We start from the raw sequence: 8,494 nt of genomic DNA on the forward strand, positions 1-8,494 counted from the left end.
AGGAGACAGAAAAATAAACAAAGAGAAAATAAAAACAGTCAGGTTCCCTAGCAAACGTTGATCTTCCAACCCTATCTTGAATGGCCATTTTAGCAAGGTCATGTTCTTGTTGAACTTGATCACGACTTACCTTGTACACAATGCACCTGTTAAAAAACTTACCCATATGACGTATCTTCTGAATTGTCCATGATTGGTGAATATCTTGCGCCTCTTATTGCTGTAAGTTACTCACTATGATTGACGAATCTGTCAGTATTGTAAACAAATGAATCAAACAATCTTTGGCCTACATGTAAACAAGCCAAAGCTTCCGCATGAGAAGCTGAGCTAGCCATTCCCCGTGAGCAACCTGAGTGTGGTTACGGAAAAAGATATGGAGCCGTTGACAAGGCCCAACCCATTCCTGCTCGGTGACTATCCTTCTTCCAAGCACCATCAACTTGTAAGCAGAATAAATTATTTCCTCCCATTGAATTTCCTATCTCAACTTTCCAAAACCCTGGAGGGTAGCGTATGGTTACATTCTAGCAACGTAATGAATCTAATTCTCGTCGATGAGCACTTGTTAGAATTTTTAACTGGTCTGTTTTGGCCTCGAAAAATCATGTTGTTCCTCGTAATACATAGTGCCCACATGGTACAAATAAAATAAGGCATCCTCACTCCTGCCTTCCATCCGAGCTGATAAAAAGTCGGACATAATAGAGAATCCAATCCTGGTGGATAGGTTCTCATCATGATTTGCATGAATCCCCAATGATCCACACATCCAAACCTGCTGTGCTAGTGAGCATAGTCTAAATATATGTTGAGTATCCTCTCCTTGTTGACCACATTCTGAACAAGAAGTGTCTATCTGAATTCCACGAGAGCGTAAAGTGGTACATGTTGCAAGACTTCCCGTCAATATCCTCCATATGAATGATTTCCATTTCGGAGGAATTAAAAGGGACCACAATGTCTTGAAAAAACCAGTCGATGATTGAGGAGTGTCTCGTGGAAGGGAGCACTCGTCCAAAGCACTTAAAATTGCATATGCTGATTTAATAGTTAAAATTCCAGATTGTTGTCTCGGCCAGTACAAAAGGTCATTTTCCTCACCCGCGGGCAATTCCATTGAAAGAATATTTCTCACATCTTTCTTCTCAAAACTCAGTCGAACCTTTGCTGCATCCCATCGACGCGGATGAAGGAGCATAAAATCTCTAACTTTCCAAGATCTTGCCCCAGAAAGGCAAACATTCGAAGAAAAAACTGGGATACGGCCGTCAAGCCATTTGTCTCTTCCTACGAAAACCTTTATCCCTGACCCAATTTTCCACGCACAACCTTTAACTAATAAATTATCTGTTTTTCTAATTCCACCAAAACCCCAAGAAACCCGTCCGCGGATCGTAAACTGTATACCTGTAGACATTGTAGACATTCCTCGAGCATTGTAAACTTTGGACAACAAAAGTTGAGGATGATGATGAATCCTCCAAGCTTTTTTCATTAATAATGACGAGTTAAAAGTTGAAACTTTTCTTATCCCTAAACCTCCCATTCCCTTTGGTAGATGAATAATTTCCCTTCTGACCCAGTGCTTTCCCGGTGATCCTTGATTTTGCCCAGAAAAAAGCAGTTATTATGGAATCTATCTTATTTGTCGTACCAAGAGGAATCTGAAAACAATTTAGGATGTGGGAAATCATAGAGATAACCACTGAGTTAATCAACACCAAATTTTGTTGTTTGGATAATGGAATCGCATTCCATAATGTGAGAAGATTCGCAACCATGTCTATTAGGAAGTGAAAATGTGAAGTTTTACGTCCCACTATATCTGCCGGAGCACCTAGGTGGATTTGAAACTGTTGAATTTGTTACATCCGTAATGTAGATTTGTACATTTCTTTATGTTCTGATGACGTATTGGGCAAAATTTCACAAAAGACTTTTGTAAATTTAGTTGTTGCCCCGAGGCTGCACAAAAACGCCCCAAAATTGAACTGATATTGGCACAAGCAGTTGACGGTGCCTTAAAAAATATCATCGCATCGTCTACAAAGAATAATCCTAACTGGTTGAATGCCTTGAAATGGTTTTATATCTTTACCTAAAGTAAGCATCCTTCCTAAAATGTCCTTACAGAACAGAAACAAGTATGGAGATAAAGGGTCGCCTTGTCTAAGGCCGCAATTCGGTCGAAAATGTGGCGTCTCTCTACCATTTAACATAACCTTGAAGGATGTTGCAGATATACATTGTTGAATCAAGCCTACCCAATGGGGAGGAAATCCATAAGCTAGCAGAATCTTTAACAAATAACCCCAGCTTACTCGATCATAAGCCTTGCTCATATCAATCTTGACCGCCACCAAATATGAACTTGTACTCTTTCTATTATTAATGAAAGACAATAATTCATGACCTAAGAGAATGTTATCTGACATGTACCTTCCTGGGATGAAAGCATGTTGCTCGTCCTGAATAAGCTTTGGCAGCACGGTTTTCAAACGGTTAGCCAAACACTTTGAAGCGCACTTATAAATCGTATTGCACAAACTAATCAGCCTAAGTTGACCAAATTCTTCCGGAGAATACGACTTGGGAATCATCACAAGCAGGGTTTGATTCCATTCTTTAAGAATGAAACTTGTGTTGATGAAGTGTTGTATACTATTGACAACTGAGAGACCAACTAAATCCCCTTTTTTCTTAAAAAATCCACTAACACACCATCTGGTCCGGAAGACTTATCTTCCGGCATCGCAAACATCGTTGCACGGACCTCCTGACTCGAAATTGGTTGCATCAAAGATGTGCAATATGAATTAGGGAGATGGGGAAAATGAATCTCTCTAAGGATGTCATCAATATCTTCTGACACTATTGGAGGTCATTCCGAAGAGAATACATTTTTCATATTGGACACAACAATACGTTTCACTTCCTCTGGACCCTCTCACTCCACCATCCAAATCTCGTAATCTTTGGATTGCATTTGTGGCTGTCCTTTACTTGACTCTAGAGAAAAGTAATTTTGATGGACAATCTCCTTTGCAAATCCAAGATTCTTTCATTTTTTGAGACCAATATTGGAATTGTATTGTAGCTTGTTGGTTTGAATCTGCCACTTTCATCATATAAGAAGACCCTGATTGTAAATCCAAGACATTGGAGCCAATGGAGAAAAGAGGGTCTGAAAAATTTTGCCGGTTAACACCTCAACACTTCTTATTAGCAAGACACAAATACCTTAAGCGCTTACGTACCATTGCTGATTTCCTTGTTAAAACATACAACCTCTATCTAATGATAAGGTCGTAAGGAATACCCAGTAGAATTTTATTTCTTGTTCTTATTTTTAATTAAAAATAATTAATTTTATTATTTATGTTTTTCTCTATTATCCGCCCGCAAAATGAAAACAATTAAGATAAAGTCAACTTGCATACAAGAAGTTTGAAAGGCTGCGGGTCACTATTTACTCATTTTGGAATTTTTATTTTTTTTATGACATAGGCTTAATTTGCAAAATTTAAAGAGTTTACACACTATTACAAATTACAAGTTACTGAGAAAGAGAATCTACCAGGAACATTACAAACACTTACAAAACTTACATGACAAACTAAAAAGAAACCACTAAAGGCCGAAAGGGTAGCATTCCCTTCTTCGGTGAACCCGTGATTGTCGACACGACTTTGTTTACAACGCCAAAGTCCTTTGCGCACCAAAGCCCTTGTTCCCGATGATCTCCTTATAGTAGAGTAAGTTAAGGTAGGATTGAGAGATCCCTTGGAATACTTATGGAACTTGGAAACCAAATAAAGGAGAGGATGAGTAGTAACGCCACAGATTGGTTGCAAAGAGCTTGTGATAATCTCGCAAGTAACAGGAGTCACTAAAAAGTTAAAGGACTCGGTAAGCATGCTTTGAATCCCCAAAAATTGATAAGCAACGTTCAAATAGAAGATTTTGAAAGCGTTGAGAAACTTTCTCATCGCTAACCTAAATTGAGAACTAACCAAAGTCAATCTCAATGACCAAACTACAACCCAAACCAATGAACCCCAAAACCCCCTTCCACACACATCTCCTAATCTCGGCTTAAATCCTCCAATATCACTACCAAAGGCAATTGAATATTCCTTGCCAAGACCCAATATAACGCCTCCTCCAAACTCCAAACTCCAAACTTCAAAAGAAGAAGGAACATCAAATTTTATTACCTCAATACACCTATTCATTAAACCCAACATGACTACATCAAACATCCGATTTGGAAAATCCCACATAGAACCTCCAAACACACCTGTCATATTTTGAAACCACAACTTCATAAAAAAAAACCAACCTCATATCCAACACACCAAAACAAAGAGAAATCAGACAACAACACCCTGTAAAGGCCACAACATCATCCTAGCATAATGATCAATCAAGGAAAACAACTAATAACCTGTGGTCTAGACACTCAAAAGAGGATAACACTTCCTAAATCACAACCACTTAAACTAACTAGAAAAGATAATAACGATACTCATACAACCTAGGCTTGGAGAAATTGGAAAGAGGGAAGAGATACAAAACAACTTACAAAACCATAAAATCGATTGAAGCCTTGAAATCGGACATAAAACCAAGCCATAAACCCTCAACGTATCTTCGCCTTTACCGTTGAAACTCCACCTTTTCAGAGACCTCTTGACGACAGCGATAAGTTGAGCCCTAATGTTAGAGACCCAAATTCCCTAATTCACATACCTTACACAGTTTAACTATGTAAGAAACAATGCAATCCTCCAAGTTGAAACCCAAAACCTAATTTCACCTTCACCGTTAAGACGGTGGCGTTAGGGGATGCGCTTGAGTTTAGAAAACAAATTTTCTCCAAGGTAGAACAGCAAATCGAGTAAATAATACCCAAAACTTAAACCCTAGACGGACATTTACCTTTACTTCCAAAATCGGCGTGCTCCGACATTACAAAACGGCGGCGATTTGGTTGGATCCGGTATTGTAAGTTGAGGCAAGCGGATCAGAAGGCCTCCCTCATAAACCAAGCCGAAGATTAAACTACTGTAGGTACTACCTTCGTCGTCACCACAAACGAGGTGCAGAGAGGAAGTCTACCGACCTTATTTCGGTGACCCAAAGTCGAAACCCTAACTTCGATTTGGTCGAAATCCTCGATGTTAGCTTCGCCGATGAGAATTAACTACCTAAAAGTATTTCGGTGGCTCACCGGCGACCCGATTTAGGAGGCAAGATCTGGTCGCCGGTGAGAAAGGAAGAAACTAGGGTTTTGTTTTTTGTGATGTTTTAGAGAGAAAACGGAGAGTTTAGAGAGAGAGAAAACAAAATGGAGGGCATTTAGGACAATTTGGGAGAGTCTAGATAACGCAAAAATTGTGCATCTTTTAACCTCGGAATTAATATATTAATAATTATATATAATCAGTATTTAAGAAAAATGAACTATTTTTGGGCCAGGACGATGCCCCAAGTTACTATATTAATAACATTCACGTTTACTTATATATATTTTTTGCAATTATAGCATGAAACATATAATAGCTTAGTGGTAAAGGTTTTATTGTTTAAACTTAAGGTCAAGGGTACGTACGTTCAAACCTTACGCAAACTATGTTTGTCATTTGTTTTATGTATATTAAGATTACATAGACCGAATGACTCATAAGCAGAGCGCCACGTGTCACGTAAACGTTCTTACAAATTCCTTTTAATATAATAACTAGTATTTGGACCCGGGCGATGCCCCGGTTTATTATGTGAACAACAATTAATTATTATAGTCTTAATTGAAATTATGTTTAAACTTTTTCACAAGATAAATTGTATGTATTATATTAATATTAATTTTGCAAACATAACATGTAAAAGGTCACAGCTCAATTGGATAATGCTCTACTATTGAAACCGGAGGTTCCATGTTCGAATCTTATACATATCATATTTCTCATTATTTAAATGAAAGTCGAATGATAGCATCGATTTATAGATTAAGGGGGAGCACCACGTGGCATGTACACATTTACAAAAACGCTTTTTAATAAATAGTAGAGACTACTTTTTGGGCCCGGGCGATGCCCCAGATTACTACATTAATAACATTAACATTTAGTTAGATTTTTTTGCAATTCTAACCTGAAAAATGTCATGTGCTAGTGGTAAAAGATTTGTTATTTAAACTCAAGGTCGGGGGTTCAGACCTTATACAAACCATATTCAACAATTTTGTTTATGTATATGAAAATTACATGGAGTGAAAGTCTCATGAACCGAGCGCCACGTGTCACACAAACTTTTTATAAACGCTTTTCAATATATAGTATAGATTAAGATAAAGTCAACTTACATACAATAAGTTTGAGTGGATGCGAGTCACCATTTACTCATGTAGGACAAGTTGGGGGAGTCTAGAAAACGCAAAAATTGTGCATCTTTTTAACCTCATAATTAATATATTATTAATCATATATTAATAACAATATGTAATCAGAATTAAAGAAAAAAGAATTTTCAAGGTGAAACTCTGTAATATTGAACCTCATTGTTCTCAGGGCGGAATTAGGGGAGTTGGTGGAGGTCATAGCCTCCTCATGATATGGTTAAAAGTAAAATACACACTATAAAAGCACATGTTAAAATTACGGGGTTGATTTTATTAGGGGAATTTCACATGACATCTTACGGGAAATGGGTAATTACTAATTAAATGATTTGTGAGATGCGTATGTTAAAGTTCACACGAGAATTTTTAAGTCAGCGTTTATAATTCGGCTAAAGATAGTATCTTACAAAAGAAAAAAAAATTAAGATATTTAATTACAACATGTTTTTTAAAATTTACTTTCTCGAAAAAATATGACTTTATAAGGTATTTTTTGTAAAATTTTTCCTTTTTTATATTTATGGAAACATACGGCAAAAGTTAGGATGTGTTTTCTCTTAAGAAAGTACCCTAACTTATATAAAGATATAAAATACTTCCTCCGTTCTTATTTACATGACACGATTGAGTTTTGGACACTATTTCCACAAGCTCATTGACATCCTTTTGTGATTTATATTTAAGAAAAAACGTAGTTGTGTGGGGTCTTGTTAGATGCATCTCAATAAATATTTTTTAAATATATATCAACTATTATATTTTTTCTTATCCATAATTAAATATATTAATGTTTGAAATTGTGCATTATAAAACTTGCCTAAATAATTGTGTCATTTAAAAAAGAACTGAGAAAGTAGGTAAATATACTTTATATTTATATATGGATCAATATCTTGATGGGTCTAGATTTGATGACACAACGCAGCAACATATTCTGTTGCGCAATTGGTTTCTCAGTAGATATCAAAATGGTTCAAAAGTTGCTTGACATCTTTCATCAACATTTGAATTTTCCACGGACATTGAGCTTGTTCCTGTGAAATTTAATGATCAATACATTATCACCCTCGATGAAAACATGATGTACATTATTTTCAATGGCTAATAGAAGATCATTGCGAAGGGATATTGCTTCAACGAGAAGTGCAGAAGAAGTTTCAAGATTGTAAGTTCGACTAACCACATTATTCCCTATGTAATCCCTAATAATTAACTACCCCAGATGTGCCAGAGTGATTACGAACTGACCCATCAAAGTTAATATAAGTTCGACTAACCACATTATTCCCAGGTGATCTTTAGTCATTTTTATAAGTTAATAAGATAATTTTGAGAAAAATATGATTATAGTTACTTAATTAGTAGTTAGTACTACCTCCATTTCATTAACTTTTACCTTTATTTTTTCGTTGGGACCCTTATGCAATATTTGATCGTTAATGTACTCAAATTTCTACGAGAAAAAATATTAAAAGTTGATATTTTGAGAACAGGTATTGAGACAACTCTAACAAGATCTCACGTGATAAATTTTACTCTCTTTGTCACAAATTAGTTTTTACACTTTCCATTTTCATCTATCCCAAATTAATTTTACACCTTTATTTGTGGAACGACCGCACAATTATATTATATTATTTTAATATCTCTCTCTTCCTACTACAAAAAAGTCAAGGTCCCAAATTTTCTTACATCAATTAAAAAACATACATCACTATCTTCTATTAATCTCTTCTCAATAAAATATATAATACCCACTACTCTGTATAACCTTTCATATCTACTTTTTCGATATTTGTTTTTGATAATCAAATACTAAATTATCTCCTAAAAATGTTTGACTTAATAAGCATCAAAACTAATATGGGACTGAGAGAATAATATATACAATAGCGGGAATTATTGTAAAAAATTTCCAGTTTTGACACATTTTTTTAAAGCGTAAATTACTTGATAAGCGCTAAAGGAGTTTATTTGAACGTTTTTTTTCATGGAATAAGTTAATATAAGTCCAAATAAGTGAAATCAAACAGGGATAATTAAGTTAACTTTCTCTTCCACTTCTTTCTTTGTCTTCCAAGTTCCACA

The sequence above is a fragment of the Spinacia oleracea genome, chromosome 1 (genome assembly GCF_020520425.1).
Source record: "Spinacia oleracea cultivar Varoflay chromosome 1, BTI_SOV_V1, whole genome shotgun sequence".
Classification (NCBI taxonomy): domain Eukaryota; kingdom Viridiplantae; phylum Streptophyta; class Magnoliopsida; order Caryophyllales; family Amaranthaceae; genus Spinacia; species Spinacia oleracea.